Source organism: Delphinapterus leucas, chromosome 19 (assembly GCF_059928025.1).
Source record: "Delphinapterus leucas isolate spDelLeu-1000000601 "Yukka" chromosome 19, BTC_Dleu_Yukka2, whole genome shotgun sequence".
In the NCBI taxonomy this organism is placed as follows: domain Eukaryota; kingdom Metazoa; phylum Chordata; class Mammalia; order Artiodactyla; family Monodontidae; genus Delphinapterus; species Delphinapterus leucas.
The window spans coordinates 20,683,387-20,702,234 of record NC_143147.1 but is presented as its reverse complement, the minus strand read 5'-3'; the positions used below and the strand labels follow the sequence as shown (position 1 = coordinate 20,702,234).

Here is an 18,848-nt window from a genome sequence, read left to right as displayed (position 1 = left end):
CTTCCCTGAAAATCCAGTAGAGGAAGCTGACAAGAGCAGCGTTGCCCTGGGCTAGGTTGGAATACATCCCCTTTATCCACCTCCCCCGCATTCCACATCAGCGCCCCAGTGAGGTAGATGGCACCCCCCTAAGGCTTCTTGGAGCCCAGTTTGAGAACCTCTTCATGATTACGTCCATCCATCCCTCTTTGTAGCACCTGATTTTGTCCCCCATGAGGGATAGTTGCTAGATGTGGTGTTTTTCTTACCACCACATTTTTTTCTGTCATTAGCTTGTTTGCACTATGAAAAGGGCAAGAAGGGGATCCTTGTCACCTTCCTTCTCCCTGCAGGCAGGTGTCAGGCTGTCCCTTCATGACCCTTGTCCTCCTCGAGCTGCATGTGGGAGGCCACTCCATTTGCGGCATTCGTCACATTGTCTGGGCCTCGGTAAACCTTCTTCCTGGGGAGCTACACCCAGATGGTTGCCTCGCCCCCAGCAGTTGAAGTTTCAGGAAGTCATGAGATGCTGACACCTCACGTATGACCACTGCCTGGAATGAATGGCTTTGATACCTTTCCATAAAATGTGCCCTTTTTAGAAACAACAACAAAAAATAAAATAAAATGATAACCAAAAAATAAATAAATAGATAAAATAACAACAGCAAAATCCTTAAAACTTGTAAAAGTGGCAAGACTTTAAAAAAAGAAAAAAAAACAAAAAGAATGCAAACGTTCCCAAGGGAGGCCTCCCGCTAATAGAAAGTGTCCCTTATCTGTTCAGTTTTAGAAGATGTCATTAGGGGGACTTGGTCACCCGTGATTGGCCGAGGGCGGGCTTCAGCTGGGCTTCCCTCCACCGTCCACCGAGGAGAATCCAGGCCTTGGTTTGGCTCCAGCTGGGCCTTCCCGCAGCTGCCACTTATTGACTTAAGTCCCAGTGATTCATCTTCATCAGGGTCGCCCCTGGCAACACGTGGTGGGCGGGAGCCGGACCTCCTCTGCCTGGGGTGCCAGCAGGGCCAGGCCCAGGCCAGGCCCCCTCGGTTCCCGGTAGGTGTTTCGGGGTCTTTGGCAACGAGGTGACGGGAAGATTTTGTATTTTCTGGAGCCAGGAGTTTTCCCAGAACTTTGCTAACACTCGGGAAGGGTGTGTCTGTGCTGGGAGAGTGTCGTTAATGGTTGACTTGCTTTTTCCGGATTACCCCAGGGCCTGCTGCTTCCCAGGAAGAGGTGGCAGGGGTCGGAGAATGGGGGGAGCCCCCCAGCACCTCCCTGACAGTTCCACACTCGCTGTACCATCCTCTGAGAGACCCCAGTGGTCAGGGCTGGGTTTAGGGGTGGCTGGAGGAGGGGATGTGTATTTTGGTAAGTTGAGAGGCGCATCAGCCCAGGACCGGGTGGAGAAAGGGGCCGTGTTACTATAACTGAGCAAATGGAACTTTCGTTAAATATTTTTATTGCGCGTCACGCTGTGTGTAGGCACTGGAAGAGGGGCTGCAGCCCCCCAAGTGCTGTTGTTTGGGGTCAACTAGGATAAGACTGTGACAAGTTCTCAGATAACTGTGGGACAGGACTAGAAAAACCAAGGGCCAGAAGGAGGCAAAAATAAAGAAATGCCAAGGCGATGTTTCTTAGAGTGTGAGAGGATTTTTAAGTATATTATACAGTAATATTAAGTATATTCTACAGACGAGCACTTAAAACATTTTAATGACTATGTATTTTCATGTGCATTAGAACCTAACTTTTTAAAGTTCCCTTCTATTTATAGCAAATGATACGGTTTTCTATTTATGGTGGAGATAGAAAGTTTCCTTTGAAAATAAATTTAAGTAAAAGAGTGTGTTGATTTAAAGGAAAATATTAAGTAAAGAGTAGTACGGATGGCAGGTGGCATGGGAACGCCTGAGGTTTGGGAAGAGCGTGCTGGAGAAATTCAGAAGCTTGGAAAGGAAAGGGCTCCTTGGAGGAGTAAGCTGGGGTGGGGGAGGGGTAGGATCCAGCTAGGTGGAGGCGGGAGAGGGTGCATTGGAACTGGCAAGTGTGCAAGTGTGTGTGTGCGAATCTTGGTATAATCCATTTTAGTTGCGACGTATGAGTTGTGTCGGGACTGGAGGGTGGGTTTGGGCTGTATCGTGGAGGGTCTCGAATCCCAGGATACAGACTCCAAACTGAATTCAGGGAGAAGTGGGAGCCATTGAAGGTGCTTGTGGTGGGGAGTGCTTCATGACTATCTGAAGAGACTCGTTTATCTGTAGTGGGTACCAGGACTGGAGGCAGGAGGTCCAGGCAGGGGCCTAAGGAAAGAGAGTGTAAAGTGGCCAAACTGGAGCCGTGGCTGAGGACCAGTGGCTCAGCCCCCCCCCCCCCCCGGCCTGTCTCCAGCGGGCTCTGGCTGGCTGCCTAGAGACGTTGGAGAGAAGCAGGTCTGGGGCAGAGGAGCCAGCTCTGGGTCTCTCTGTAGGGAAGCAGTGGGAGCCGGGCAGGCGTGCGGCTCAGAGGTTGTGCATAGTGGCCTGGAAGGGAGGTGCCTGCCTCTCCCGGCTGGGCCCAGTGGCCTGTTCCTGGGGTCTCCTGGCTGAGTGTGGAATGTTCTGGGGGAAGCGGGTGGGGTCGGCTGAAGGAAGCTCCTCTCTGGGTCAGAGCGCTGATTCCTGCCCTGGGCCAAGATTTCATTCATCAGCGGGGCCCGTGGTCATCTGGGTTACAGATTATTGTTGTTTGTTTAATTGTCCCATTTTTTTTTCCTTCTAGTGCAGAGAATTTCCCCAGGAGTTCAGAGACAGGCTTGGTTTAAAAAAAACAGGGTTGTTTTTGTTTTTCTTCCCTTTGAAGGCCTACTGTGTGCCAGGCACTGTGTTTGGAACTTTTCCTGTGCTCACCCTGGACAAAACCTGCATTGTACAGAGAACGAAGCAGGGTGTGGGGAAATAGGACGTGTCCCAAACTGTACAGTCGGTTCACTGCAGCGCCTCATTCCAAACTCACACACTTGTGTCGTTGTAGGAATGAGGCTGTGGGCCAGATATGCCACCTGGGAGAAAGATTCACTGTCTCTGCCCCCCTGTCTGGCGTGGGGCTGCTCCATGCAGTGTGCTGGGCTGTGTCTGTAAAATAGGGGTGCTGGCACCCACCAGTGTTGTTGCAGGGATTGCATGAGTTACGATATAGCTAAGGTGCTGTGTAAGCGTTAGCTGCTCTTACTGCTGTGAGACAGAAAACTAGAGTTGCAATCCTGAACATCCGTTTTACTGGGAGACATTCTTGGGAGGATATCACTTAGAGTGGGGGAGAAGCATTGTTTTGATTTTAAAATAATTAATACATATGGCTTAGAATGGGAAAATTTGACCTTGGAGACATTGTGCCTTTGGCCTGCCTGTTTCTGGCCACACTCCCCGTCCCTGGATGTCAGGGGATGTGCGGGTAGAGAGAAGGGGAAATCTGTGTTCTCTTTCCTCTGTTGTTAGCCTTACTTAGGTGAAAGCTTGAGAATAAAGGTGCACCTTGTTGTTTCCCCTGGCTCCAAGGAGGCCCCAGGTCTGTGATCTCACCTGCCCTAAATTAGTGCCCGAAAGCTGTGTCCTAATTGCCTATGACCTTAACTAGCCATTCTCTGAGTTAGTTTCCAGCTCTAACATTCAGACAGGCTTCTTCCTTTCCAGCAGTTCTACCAGGATGTCTCTCTTCCTGGAATGCCTGCCTAATGCCTGCCAAGGCCTTACTTTTTCCTTTCAGCTCTCTGCCAGACTCTCCTCCACTTGGAAGCCCTCTGGGATTGCCACAGAGAGAAATCCTGAGACTGCTCTTTGCTCCCACTGTTCTTTGTGCAATCCCAGCATCTATTAGAGCCATTGTCTGATTCATTCAGAATTCATCTTGCTCGTGTATAGTCCACACTGGGTGTTCACAGCCTACAAAATAGAGGTGGCCCCTCTCCAGAGATTAACAAGTAAACAAAGAAATAGATGCACACATTCAAATTGTGATACGTGCAATGAAGACCTATCCATCTTCAGCACTAGGCTGTGTCCCCCACCCACGAGGGCCACGTGGTGTGGACAGACAAGACGTTTGTGGACTAAGGCCCGAACAGCATGCACTTTCCTTGTTTGCAGATGGGATGAGATCAAATTGTTAATCAACACAAAAACAATTTGAAAGGTATGACACGTTATACAAATCTAACTGTAATAATATTAATATCTCAAGATTCTTTCCCATTGATGAAGATTAAGGCAATATTTTTTTTTCTGTAGAAGAAAATTTAAAAAAATTTTTTTTTCCATTGTATTGGTAGCATTTGACCTTAAAAAAAGTTTTACGTTTACAGAAAAAAATTGAAATGTACAGAGTACAGGTACATGGGTACAGTTCCCATGTACCCCCTACTTACCCCAATTTCTCATTATTAACATCTTGCATTGATGTGGTACATTTGTTACAGGTGATGAGCTGATAGTGGTACATTATTATTAACTAAAGCCCATAGATTTCAGTAAGGGGTCACTATTGGTGGTGTACATTCTATGGGTTTTGACAAATGTATAATGACACGTATCCACCATGACGGCATCATACAGAATAATAGTTTCACTGCCCTAAAAATCCCCTGCGCCCCACCTATTCATCCTTCCCTCTCTCCCCCGAAACTCTGATCTTTTTACTGCCACCATAATTTTGTCTTTTTTAGAATGTCATACAGTATGTATGTATGGATTGGCTTCTTTCATTTAGCAATATGCATTTAAGGTTCTTCCATGTCTTTTCATGGTTTGGTAGCTCGTTTTCATTTTTTTATTTATTAATTTCTTTTTGGTGGCTGATTTTTATTGCTGAATTTTATTCCGTTGTCTGGATATACCACAGTTTATTTATCCAATCACCTATTGAAGGACATCTTGGTTGCTTCCAAGTTTTGGCAATGATGAATAAAACTGGTATAAATATTAGTGTGCCATTGTGTGTGTGTCTGTGTATGTAGGTTTTCAGTCCTCTGGGTAAACACCAAGGAATGTAATTGCTGGATCATATGGTAAGAGTATGTTTCGTTTTGTAAGACACTGCCTTCCAAAGTAGCTGGACCATTTTGCAATGAATGAGAGTTCCTGTTGCTCCGCCTCCTTGTCAGCTTTTGGTGGTGTTAGTGTTCTGGACTTTGGCCATGTAATAGGCTTGTAGTGGTACTTCATTGCTATCTTAATTTGCAGTTCCTTAACGACATATGACGTTGAGCATCTTTATGCTTATTTGCCATCTGTATATCTTCTTTGGTGAGGTCTCTGTTCAGGTCTCTTGCCCATTTTTAACTGGGTTGTTTGTTTTCTTATTTTTTGAAAAATAGTGTTTTCCCTGTTTAGAATCTTGTTCATTGTCTCTGACTTAGCTGAAGGGATAAGGAAAGATTGTGTGGGTAAGTGGGGGTGACTGGCATGGGATAAGGCCCCCAAACACACATAGTTCTGTTTAGTGCCAAGAAGTTGGGATACCCTTGAAATTAAGAACTTGAGCTTGGAGTTCAAATCCTGGGCGTTGTCACCTACTAACTCAATTCCTATGGCTTTGGGTACATCATTCACCTCTCTGAGCCTCAGTTTGCTCCCCTGTGAAATGGAGCTGCTAAAACCTACTGTGAAAAATGAAGGTGATTCTATAAAGCACTTGGCACCAAGCTTGACAAATAGTAAATGCTCAGTAAACGGTGGGTCTTCTCATAGATAATTAGCAGACATACTTTTTGCTTCTCCTATGTGACATTTTGGGTTTCCCTTGTGTCCTAGTCTTTGAGACCCCAGAACCCACTAGAATTCCATTTGTACTTACAGTGAACAGTTGGGGGGGTGCATGTGGGGAGCCTGCCATGTCCCAGCAGGTACCCACTTCTCAGCCTCAGCCCTTCCCCAGCCTCCTCTCATTTCCCTATCGGGAGCCCCAGATGTGTTCCACTCATCTCTTCCTGGTCACTCCTTCTATCCACCATGTCCCCTGGGCTCCTGTTTCTCCAAGGCTGGCTATAAGTGTAGGCACCCCAGCTACTACCCATTTTGACTTCTCTGAGGATGAACCCTAGGCCCAGTAGGGATCCTGCTGGTGGCAGTGAGGAAAAGGGAGACAGGCAGGAAAATGACCAGGTTGGTGGGGTCCTCCCAGCAGTGGCTCTAGACTGGCCGGCTCCTGGCTCCTTTAGAGATGGGCCTTGGAGTTGATTTCTGAGGTGGCCTCACCAACATGTCCCCCACCCCTCTCCAGAAAGCCACATGGCCTTTCCCCTCATGCTGGCTTCTCTTCCCAGTCGACACGCATTCTGCTCACCAGGCATCTGCCCTGCCCAGAAATGACCTTGTCTGGGCATTTCCTACAGTACTGAATGGAAGGCTCGGAAACCATCCACATTCCCTGCAGGCTGCTGGGAGACAGGACTGTGCCTTCTAAGGTTCTTTGCAGAGCAGTCAGGCAGGCGGCAGGACTGGCCACAGGCAGAGGGTGAACTCTGCAAAGCCACTGCTCCCTCCCATCAGGGAAACAGCAGTTCAGTGGTTATGATCATAGTGGGGTTGTAGCCAGTGGCACCCCTGACCCCGAGATGTCTCCAGACACTGCCACATGTCTCGTGGGGGAACAAAATCACCCTGATTCAGAACCATTGATCTAATTTATTCTTCCCAACAGGCTGGGAGGCTGCTACTCATTTTACAGGTGAGGCAACCGAGGCTTAGAGAAATGAAGGAAGCTGCCCAAGGTCACTGAGCTAATAATTCACACAGAGCGAGAATGTAGATCGCAGATACCTGCCCCAAAGAACAGACTCAGAAGGAGCCATCTCCCTTTATTTTTTGGCAGAAGAAGAGAATTCATCAGCCATTGGCAGGGCCACCTAGGGTACGTGACCAGGTTGGGACCTGCTTGGTCAGCCCGGGCATCCATTGCCAAATTCATTCAGAGCTAATGAAACCTGTGGCTGCTACCTATTTTCTGACTTGGTTTGAACCCAAGGAGCTGAATGTATTTATGTGGAGACTGTGTCTACAGGCCTCCAGCCTTGGCCATGACAGGGACGTCCCACTGCTTCTCCTTCCTTCAGACACAGCCCTGTCGCCTGCAGATACCTGCGGGGAGAAGGAGCAGGTGTGCACGTATTTTTCTGCAAATGGAGCCTCCTAGGCGCATCCTCCCACTGAGGCTGTGAATCTGGGTTTACAGTTTGTATGCCCAAAATACTCATTTGTAATTTTACTTTTTTTTTTTTTTTTTTTTGCGGTATGCGGGCCTCTCACTGCTGCGGCCTCTCCCGTTGCGGAGCACAGGCTCCGGACGCGCAGGCTCAGCGGCCATGGCTTACGGGCCCAGCCGCTCCGCGGCATGTGGGATCTTCCCGGACCGGGGCACGAACCCGTGTCCCCTGCATCGGCAGGCAGACTCCCAACCACTGCGCCACCAGGGAAGTCCTTACTTTTTTTTTTAACACTGGTTTATTATGAAAAATTTTAAATATAAAGCGAAGTTGAAAGAAGTTTGCAGTGTACACCTATATGCCCACCACTTTAGATTCTACTATTAACATTTTATCACACTTCTGTTTTCCTTGTCTGGACCCCAGTTCAGTGTCGTCTCTGGCTGGTGGGTCAGTGAACACACTGTAAATTCTCCATGAGGAGAACACATTCATAACATAGACAGTGGTAATCAGACAATATGGTCTTCATTAACCAGGTTAATAGGGGAGGTAAAGGGTCGTGGATGACCCTACTCACTGTTAAAGCAAAACTAGTGAAAACAAGTTAGTAAGTAGATTGGAAAGTTATTTAGTTAAAAATGTCGTCCAGTATTTAATCCAGGCCATCTGAAAGTATAGAAGTACTGCAAGTGCAATAATTTCAAACAATAAAAGTCATACAAATTGTCACACACAAAGAAGGCCACGTGTGTGAAATTCTAGATGACGTCCTCTTTCCCTTTTGTGGAGTCATCCTTTGTCTCAGAAATAAGCAAAGACCTTGGCAGATACTCTCACCCCTTCCTCCACCAACCCCTGCTCCCTCCAGCCCAGATCCCCTGCGGGGAAGTGGGGGCCCTCACAGTCACCCCTTCAGTCCCTTCTCACCTTCCCCGGGTGGGCCTCAGCTTCTGCTTTGGGCAGGGAGGGGATGTTACCCCAGTTGGCACCGTCCTATGAGGCCACAGCACATCATGTATTGCTTGGTATATGTGATTCCAAACAACAGACACCTTGCATCAAAACTGCTGCTTTTTAATTATGAAAACTTTTTAAAGCTTTTTATTTTGAAATTATTTTAGGCTTCCATGAAAGTTGCAAGAATGGTTCAGAGAGTTCCTGCATACCCCTCACCCTACTTGCCCTGTTAACATCTCATATAAGAATATAACCGTTCTCAGTTTTTCCTTATCGTTCATGACCTTCATGTTTCTGTAGAGTCCTGGTCAGTTGTTTTATAGTATGTCCCTCTGTTTGGATTCGTCTGGTATTTTCTCATGATTAGATTGCAGTTAGCATTTCAGGCAAGAATACCACCCAAACGATGTTATGTCTTTCTCAGTACATTGTTTCAGGAGGGACGTGATGTCCGTATATCTTATCCCTGGTGATATTAGTCTTGATCACTTGGTTAAGGTCGTGTCTGCCAGCTTTCTCCCCTGTAAAGTTACTGTTTTTTTATTTTGTAATTAATAAATATCCAAGAGAGATACCTTGAGACTATGTAAGTGTCCTGTTTCTCCCCAAACTTTTGCTTACTAATTTTAGTGTCCATCCATGGATCTGGCCTGCAACAGTTATTACTGAGTGTTTATTTTTATTTTTGTTTTTGTTTTTTGCGGTACGCGGGCCTCTCACTGTTGTGGTCTCTCCCGTTGCGGAGCACAGGCTCCGGATGCGCAGGCCCAGCGGCCATGGCCCACGGGCCCAGCCGCTCCGCGGCACGTGGGATCCTCCCGGACCGGGGCACGAACCCGCGTCCCCTGCATCGGCAGGCGGACCCTCAACCACTGCGCCACCAGGGAAGCCTACTGGGGTGTTTTAATGCTGATTCTTCTGTCCCTTCATTCCTTCTGTCCAAGACAGACTGCAGGTATATTGCAGGTTCAGTTCCAGACCACTGGGATAAAGCAAATGTTGAAATAAAGTGAGTCACAAATTTTTTGGTTTCCCAGTACATATGAAAGTTATGTTTACATGATACTGTAGTCTGTTAAGTGTGCAATAGCATTTTGTTTAAAAAAAAAACAACAATATACCTACCTCAATTAAAAAATACTTTATTGCTAAAAGAAGCAAACTATCACTCGAGCCTTCAGCAAGTTGTAATCTTTTTGCAGTAGTAACATCAAAGATCACTGATCACAGATCACCATAACAAATATAATAATAATGAAACAGTTTGAAATATTGTGAGAATCACCAAAATGTAGCACAGAGACACATAGTGAGCAAATGCTGTTGGAAAAATGGCCCCGATAGACGTGCTAGATGCAGGGTTGCCACAAACCTTCAATTTGTTAAGAAACGCGGTATCTGCAAAGCGCAATAAAGTGAAGCGCAACGAAACGAGGTGTGCCTGTATTTATTAAATGGTGCCCTTCTGTAAGAGAGAGTTGTCCCCTTTCCCTATTAATTTATATATTTATTCAATTATTTATATCATAAAGCCTCACAGATATTTATTTTATCTTATGGGTTATAATCCGATACTACTGTTATTTTTTTTGTTGTGCAAAGTGTTCCACCTTTAGCCTTTGAGAGCTCATTATGGAAGTTTTACTGTGAAAGTTTGCAACCCTTACAGAAAAGCTGGACAAACAGTATAAAGAAATCCCTCCACCTAGATTCAGTCATTCTTAGCATTTGACCATGTTTGCTTTCTCTCTCTCTTTCTCTCCCCTGCCCCTCTCCTGCAGTGTTTTCACAAATGCACCATCTGTTGTTTTTTTATTATTGAGGTTAATTTGCAGTTAATCTGTCCCTAGGCCACCAGAGGGTGACGGTAAAATGTAAGTGGCCAGTTCCTCGTCCCCTGGAGACTGTGTAGCTGGTTGTCCTGTCCAGACCCCCGATTCATTCTTCACTGTGCCCCACGCTTTGTTTTTGAACAGCTTTATTGAGGTATAATTCACATACCACAGAGGTTACCCGTGTAAAGTACACACTTTGGTGGGTTTTGGTATATTCGCAGATGGGAGCAGCCATCACCACAGCCAGTTTTAGAACATTTTCATCTCGGCAAAGAGAAACCCCGTATCCTTTAGCTATTACCTGTCTTCCTCCCCATTAAGCCCTAGGCAACTACTAATCTATTTTCTGTCTCTACAGATTCGCCTATGCTAGACATTTCATATAAATGGAGTCATATGCTGTGTTGTCTTTTGCAGCCAGCTTCTTTTAGTGTAATGTATTTGAGCTTCATAGATGTTGTAGCATGAATCAGCACTTTTTTATGGCCAAATAATATTCCATTGTTGGTTACACCACATTTTGTTTATCTGTTCCCCAGTTGATGGACGTTTGGGTTGTTTCTGCCTTTTGGCTAGTGTGAATAGTGCTGCTATGAACGTTTGTGTACAAGTTTTTGTTTGAAAACCTGTTTTCAGTTCTTTTGGGTATATACCTGCGATTAGAATTGCTGGGTCATGTTGTAATTCTATATTTAAATGTTTGAGGAACTGTCAAACTGTTTTCCACAGTGGCAGCACCACTTTACGTTCACACCAGCAATGAATGAGGGTTCCCATTTCTCTACATCCTTGCTAACACATGTTATTTTCCATTCTTAAAACTATAGGGGCTTCCCAGTGGCGCAGTGGTTGAGAGTCCGCCTGCCGATGCAGGGGACACGGGTTCGTGCCCCGGTCCGGGAAGGTCCCACATGCCGTGGAGCGGCTGGGCCCGTGAGCCATGGCCGCTGAGCCTGCGCGTCCGGAGCCTGTGCTCCGCAACGGGAGAGGCCACAACAGTGAGAGGCCCGCGTACCGCAAAAAAAAAAAAAAAAAAAGTATAGCCGTCCTAGTGGATGTGAAGTGGTATCTCACTGTGGTTTGGGCTTGATGGCTAATGATGTGGAGCATCTTTTCACGTGCTTTTAGGCATGTGTATATCTCCTTTGGAGAAATGTCTATTCAAGTCCTTTACCCATTTTTTAACTGAGTTGTCTTTTTATTGTTGAGTTGTAGGAGTTCTTTATATTTTCTGGATACTAGCCCTTTATCAGATATGTGATTTGCAAATATTTTTTTTCCGTTCTGAGTTATCTTTTCACCTTCTTTGTTTCCATTTTATGAATCATTTCTATTGCACTCTACATGGCCATTTGAAACGATTCCTGTTTGGGTGCATTAAGGACAATTTAACTACAAACATACATATCTTTTGTTGCACAAGTGAACACATTTTGAGGGGTGAAAACAGTTCCAAGACCAGAGTGGCAGCTTTTTTAGCATCCTTACCTTCCAGGGTTACATAGTCATATACTCAACTTTAAAGATTCACACCCATGAGAAAAAGGTGGGTTGTGCTGGCTGTATGGGCCTGGGTAGCAAAGTACCGGCAACGAAGCCACCCATTTTGTTCAAAATCTTGAAAGGCAACGTTTATTAATAGACATTTGTATTTTTCTCTCAAACACCCAAGATAGACCCGAGCTATAAAAATCAGGACAATAATTTGAATCAGGTTTACAGAAGTAGGGAAGTTACAGGAAGTAAGAGATGGAAAGCAATAATAATTCTGCTGTTTATGAAATTTAATAAAAGGTGTGTATGGTGAGCCTTTGTTCTTTTAATATTTTTCTATAAATATACCATGAAAATATTGAAATAGACGTATGCTCAGGAAAACATTTAGGATTAGCATTGGTTCTTCGGTGCACAGAATTTTTGAATGTCGATGACATCCACTTTATTTTTTTTCTTTTGTTGCTTATGCTTTTGGTGTGTGAAGGGGTATCCCATTGTGGTTTGGGTTTACATTCTCATATCTAAGAACCCACTGCCAAATCTGAGGTCATGAAGATTTGCCCCTCTATTAACTTCTAAGCACTTTATAGTTTTAGCTCTTACTTTATAGTTTTAGCTCTTACTAGCTCTTTGATCCATTTAGAGTCCGTTTTTTAAATGGTGTGATGTAAGGGTCTAAGTTCATTCTCTTGCATGTGGCTGCCCAGTTTTCATAGCACCATTTGTTGAAAAGACTCTTCTTTCTTCACTGAGTGGTCTTGACACTCTTGTTGAAAAATCAGTTGATCACAGATGTATGGGTTTATTTCTGGACTCTCAATTCTATTCTGGTGCACGTGTTTTGAGTGTCACCTGGGCACGAGGTGTGTCCTGCTCTCAGGGAGTGTTTGGTCCAGAAGATGAGGTCAGACGCTTTCGTAAACCACTCAAAACTGGGAAGTGCTGGGAAGAGGTAAAAAGTGTTCGTGGAGATGCCGAGGAGGGAGTCATTGCTTCAGGCTGGGGCAATGGGTGTGGACTGGGGAGCAGCAGGGGGGCTGCCTGGAGGAGGCCTGGGCTTAGTTACAGGATATGATGCCAAGTGTTTCTGTTTGTCTGGAGATAAATTTGGCAAGGTGGCGTAGAGCCTGTGGATGGCCGTGCACTCCCAAGTGAGGACATTGGGCTTGATTTGGAAGTGTCTGAGCAGAGCCGGGCCTTTGCAGGGCCCCTCTGGTGGTGGGGAAGGCTGGGTCGGGGTGGGGGGGGGTAGCCAGGATGCAGGGGAACCACTTAGGATCGTAGGGTGACTGAGCTCTGCGTGAGCTCCTGGGTCAGGCAGTGGGAATGGTGGGGAACAAGGGGCTGTCAGAGACCTGTGGCTTCAAGCCGCTCTGCCCTGTGGGCATAGGTGGGGCACAGCAGCGCTTGAGCACCTGCTGCCCATCTCCCGGGCCTCGCACCTCTAATCCCAGCCACTGGCTGCCTGCTCTGGGAAACCCACGCCAGCCTGCATCCTCTGTGGTGCCCAGCTCTGCTCCGGCCCAGGTAACTCTGAGCCTTCTCAGAACTCCTCTTCGTCCAGTTCCTGCAGGTCTCGGTTTCTGTGAACTCCTGGCACATTCCTGAGTGCTGGGAGCATGGGAGAGGCTTGGAGAATGCACCCTGGCTTATTGCTTTCATTAGGTGCTACACGCTGCAGCCAGGGCTCCTTGGGGGCAGAGAGGGTGACAGAAAGTGCCAGGAGCCAGCTGCGTGGCCTTGAGCGAGTGGCTGCACCTCTCGAGCGTCAGGTCTCGAGCCTCTTCTCTGGAAGGGGATGACGGCATGCCATCCCCTTGGGGTTGTGATGCGCTTCACTTGGTCAGCCTGTGGCCAGCACGTGGCAGGTAGGCAGTACCCTGTAAAGTCTGCTGCCTTCCCTTCCCGGTTAGGCAGCTCAGGGCCAGGCTGCGCATGGGCAGCGAATTTTGATTTGCGGGCTCCTTCTAAAAGTCTCCAAAACTACCTGCAAAATGCCGGTGGTCGTGTTTGGCCTTTTCCCCCCTCACCTCCTCTGTACCAAGCCGCACTCTGGGCGTGGTCCCCGCTCTCACTCTCAAATGGCCTTCTGCCTGGCTTGAGCCCTTGACAGTCCTCACCGTGGTCGTCCGTGATGGGCACCCCCAGTTCTTTGGGGTCTTAACCTCTGCCAGAGGAACAGGGCATGTGCAGAGAAGTTGACAGCTGGCACCTGGGCAGCACGTACTTAACCTTGGAGCTGGAACAGGGAACCGTCTGTTTGTGTTTCCATGAACGAGAGAGGACAGCTGGCCACAGATAGCAGCGAGGTCAGCAGGGGTTGCCTTGCCTCCTAGCTTTATGCAAACAGCCAGGGCCAGGGTCCCCGCCCTGGCTCCGGGGAAGTAGGCGGAAGAAGTGGGCTGAAGGACCTGGCAGAGCCTGAGAAGAGCCACCTAGAGCTGGTATCCTGGCAGGGCTGTCAGAGGCCGCTGCTCCCGGGACCTGAGCACACGGAGGACTACCCTGTCGTCAGACCTGAGGCTTGGGTGAGAAGGGGTGGGCCTCTTTTCCTTCCAGAGGCTTCTCTGCTTCATGGAGAGGTTTCTCTTGGGCTCCTCCAATAAGCAACTCTCAGGTGTGAGCTGAAATCAGATTTCCTTTGCAAAAACTCTGTTTGCTTGGGACTTTCCACACAAATTGCTAAGATGGAAACAGGCTTATATTTCCGCGTGAAAAGACAGATAGCCTTCACACCCCTCAGTGTGCACCCCAAGCCAGGTGCCTGGCAGCCCCTGGGATGGACGACTTGGGCATTTTCTGAGCAGAGTCCCCCGAGCCACAGACACCTGCTCACCCTGAGGGCTCAATTTTATTCTGGTAACCTTTGAGCTGAGTTTCAATTCCATCTCCTGTTCTTTATTTTTTGTGCCATCGACTTCTTTTTTTTTTTTAATTAAAAAAAATTATTTCTTTATCTTTGGCTGCATTGGGTCTTCGTTGCTGCACTCGGGCTTTCTCTAGTTGCAGCAAGCAGGGGCTACTCTTCGTTGCGGTGTGTGGGCTTCTCATCGCAGTGGCTTCTCTTATTGCAGAGCACGGGGCTCTAGGCGGGCAGGCTTCAGTAGTTGTGGCACGTAGGCTCAGTAGTTGTGGCGCACGGGCTTTGTTGCTCCACGGCATGTGGGATCTTCCTGGACCAGGGCTCAAACCCGTGTTCCCTGAATTGGCAGGCGGATTCTTAACCATTGCGCCACCAGGGAAGCCCGCCATAGACTTCTTTCTTGACAGTCTGGTGAATGCTATGGAATGTTTCTCAGAATAATGGCTCTAAATGCACAAACAGGATTACAGAGGATGCCAATTATATTGACTTACCATTATCAGAATTTTTTTTTAAAAACAAGCTTTTGATACAGTAACCTATGTACGTCTTCTTTTTTTAAAAATTTATTTTATTTATTTATTTATTTTGGCTGCACCAGGTCTCAGTTGCAGCATGCGGGATCTTTTAGTGGCAACATGGAGGCTCATAGTTGCAGCATTGCAGACTTCTGAGTTGTGGCATGCGGACTGTTAGTTGCAGCATGCATGTGGGATCTAGTTCCCTGACCAGGGATTGAACCCAGACCCCCTGATTGGGAGCGTGTAGTCTTACCCACTGGACCACCAGGGAAGTCCCTGTGCTTCTTTTTTGAATCATTAAGTAAACAGCCTTGCGGCAGGTCTAATAACTATTGTGATTTTAAAGTAGTGGTGAGCATGAATAGTATTTCAAGGTATGTGCAGCTCAGTATTGTGGTGTGAAAATATCTGTGATTCTACCAATGACGAAGACACAGGTCCTTTTAGAATGACTGTGGTGCGTTGCCTATGTTCACAATGAAAGGAAATAGGTAATTTCAGTTATAGGTTAATGAAAATGAAGATACGGTTTGTTCCCATCCAAGTTCATGGCTCCCTTGTTAAGAACTCCCAAGACAAGCAATGACCAAAGGAGACTGTTTTCCTGAATCCACTTTTTGCATCAACCATGACAACTCCCTGTTTTAGATGTAAACCCCTCTCCTGGTCCTGAGGACCCCAGAAACTCCAGGGGGCATTTTAAACCAGCTTAAACATCTATGTGTACATAAAGGTCCCACCATGTCTTCTGTCCCCACCCCCAAAGTAGGGCTCTGGGTTCTCTTTTCCCCATGTATTATGGGTTGAATTGTGTCCCCCAAGGGGACATGTTGAAGTCCTAATGCCCAAAACCTCAGAATGTGACCTTATTTGGAAATAGGGGCATTGCCGGTGTAATTAGTTAAGATGAGGTCATATCGGAATCTCCTTTGGTCTTAATCCAACATGATAGAAACACAGGGAGACAGCCACGTGGAGACACAGAGGGAAGAATGCCATGTGAAGATGAAGACAGAGACTGGCGCAAAGCAGCCATGAGCCAAGGAACACCCAGCATTGCCAGCAGACAGCAGAAGCTAAGGGAGATGCTTCTCTAGACAGATTCTTCTCTGGATCTTGCAGAGAGAGCTTGGCTTTGCCCACATCTCGGTTTTGGACTTCCAGGCTCTAAGACTGTTGTAAGCCTCCCAGCTCGTGGCACCTGGTTACAGCGGCTGTCGGAGACTAATACCACGTGGTCCAACGGGGACTGGAGCACTGCTCTGGGCGCGGCAGCCAGCCTACGAGACTTCCCTCCTTCCCGTGTGTTCGAGGATGAGTCCTGCCGGAGGAGTCTGGTTGCCCTGGAGTTGGCCGCCATCACCTCTGTGATCGTCTTGATCTGGGACCTCCACCTGCTCTGTTTCAGGCCTTTTAGAAATGACAGAAGTGAGCTGTGCCTCTGGGGACACGTAGGCAGAGCTTGCGGCTGTTAAAATCGAAGGGCTGGCCCCTGAAGTGAGAGGGGTAAGAAGTGGGATGCTTTGCATCTCACTTCGGTTGGAGGCTGCAAGTACTGTTGCAGCCTGGAAGTGAGAAAACAGTTTCAGTGAGACAAAGAGACGGGCAGGGATTTGGGTCCACTGGAGTGGGCATTTGGGGTGAGGATTTACTTCCCCGGGGAGCAGACCCCTGCAGTGGTATGTGGGGCTCCTACCTGTGCACCTTGTGAGGCCTTCTAGGGGGTACAGGGAGCTGTCCCGGCTCGCCCTGCAGTCGGCTGAGGTGTGGCACGTGCCTGGTGCAGAGTCAACACTCAGAGCTTGTTTGTTGAATGAATGAATGAGGGCAACGAAGACAAAAGCAGTGCCACTTGTCTTTCTGAGGCCAGCAGCCCACTCGGCCCTGTGCCTCAGTGGGGATGTGCCCTGGGGCGTCTAGGATGGACTGCTTTTTGCAGGGCATAGACAGGAAAGGCTGCAGGAATCTGAGCTAGGGCTGAGGGGTCTTAGAGAGCCCCACCCGAGAGGAGGAACCTGAGTGGGCCATGAGGACAGGTAGGGTGCCCTCACTTGTCTGACTCTTCCTAAGTCACCCTCAGAAAAATGCTCCAGAAGTAAATTCACCTGTAATCCCAAACCCTGCTCTCTGACACACGAACTCTGCATTTTCCTTGTGGGCCCATGACTGTTATATTGTGTGTCTATGATGTGGTCTACACGTCTTGCACTTACTCTTGCTGTAAACCCTTTTCCAGATCACTTGTCATTTTTAACATTGACTGTGACATTGTGCCGGATGGGCTACTGTTGACCATTCAAGAGTTAGAGCCCTTTGGGGATTTCCAACTTTTTTTTTTTTTTAATATTTATTTATTTATTTGGCTGTGTCGGGTCTTAGTTGCCACACGCAGGATCTTTAGTTGCGGCATGCAGGCGGGATCTTAATTCCCTGAGCAGGGATCAAACCCGGGCCCCCTGCATTGGGAGTGTGGAGCCTTACCCACTGGACCCCCAGGGAAGTCCCTTCCCACAGTTTTAGTTGGTATAAACTGCTTTGCAGTGGGCCTGAGGCAGGATAGGTGAGACCTGCTCAGTGCAGGGGCCTGCGTGTGGCTGGGAGGAAGGTTAAGGGGCGGGGGGAGGTCACAGTGCCCAGCCTTTAATTCTAGGCTAGGGATGCTGGGCTTTATTCCATGGGCTGTGGTAAACTCCCGAAGGTCAGTATTCATTCTGTAAAGGTGGACCTGCGTCCTGTGTCCTGAGAGCTGCATTCTTCGTGGCGTTAACAGAAGTAAAGACCCACCCGCTCCAGGACACAGAGTGGAGTGAAATGCTGAGGGGAGACAAAGGGGGTCAATTCCGAGTTGGGGTTCGGTGGGGAGGAGAATCCCCAGAGGGTTGGTGCTGGGCCTCTGCAGGTAGACAGTGTACAGGGAAGGCGGGTCACGGGAGAACTTCCAGAAACAAAGCTGAGTAGACAGAACACATCCAGACTCCCAGTGACGAGAGTGTGGACCCTGCGGAGGGATGTGGTGGCAGGTGAGACCGGAAGGGTAGTTTGGGCCAGATCATGGATGGCCTTAGTGCAGCTTGGGTTTTTCTCTTTGACACTGGGGAGCCATTGAAGGTTTAGAGCAAGGGAATTGCATGGTCTGACCTACACTTTAAGGATGATCTCTCTGGCTACAAGTGAAGGGGGTGAGGTGAGCCTCAGGAGGTCCAAAGGCCAACTGGGAAGCTTTTGCCAAAGTCTGGGCAAAGATAGGGGGAGAATCGAATGGGGAGGGGGAGAGAAGTCACCCAAGGAAGCAAATCTGGCACGGTGCCCGCTGATAGGGTGACTCCTAGGGACGTTTGTCAGGCAGTAGCTTCCCCGGGACTCCTGTCTCATCTCCTGAATCCCCTCCAGCCTTGCTTCGTGCATAATTAGCCCAAGAGAGGTTCCCTCGGATTTCAGACAGGCCTTTGATGCTTACTGTCTGAATCTTTCATCCTCCGAGTGCAGTGTGACAGGTGGAGGAAACATTGATGTCTCCACTCACCATATCTTGCTGCTATTATCATGTTTCCCAAATCATAGTAACAGCAGATGTCAGGGCCTGTTGCTAAGGGTTCCCTGGAATATTAATACCCTGGGCGTAGAACTGCAGGCTCTTAGACGGTGTCTTTGAGGCCTCGGGAAGCACCGGCTGGGTGGCCAGTATGCTTTTATATTCGTCCCTGCTTTTTCTCCCTCCTTTAGACCCTCATTTCCTCCCCCTGACCACCACCCCGCCTGCCGCCCCTGCCCAGGCACAGTTGGTTGTCCAAATGGCAAACCCAGCAGCAGCAGTGAATGGGCAGCCACCATCCCCTCCCACACCCAGGGCAGGCATGACTAAAGGATCACAGTGTTCTTTCCAGAGGCTGATGCAGGCTCCTTTCCTGCGTGACTCTCCAGGCATCAGCTCAGATTTGGCACTGGGATGACACCCCTTTTCCAGCCCTGTACAGGCCACCTGAGATGGCTCCCGGGCCCTCCCCCAGCCCCCTCTC

General features: G+C 48.1%; 1 protein-coding gene across 1 annotated transcript in view; it reads left to right on the top strand.

Moving 5' to 3' along the window:
• Positions 1–364: 364 nt before the first annotated feature.
• Positions 365–18,848, top strand: part of RPH3AL (rabphilin 3A like (without C2 domains)) — a 125,486-nt gene continuing 107,002 nt past the window's right edge. Inside the window, 1 exon segment of the mRNA XM_089900650.1 lies at positions 365–1,035. The gene's annotated coding sequence lies outside the window, so the exon portion shown is untranslated.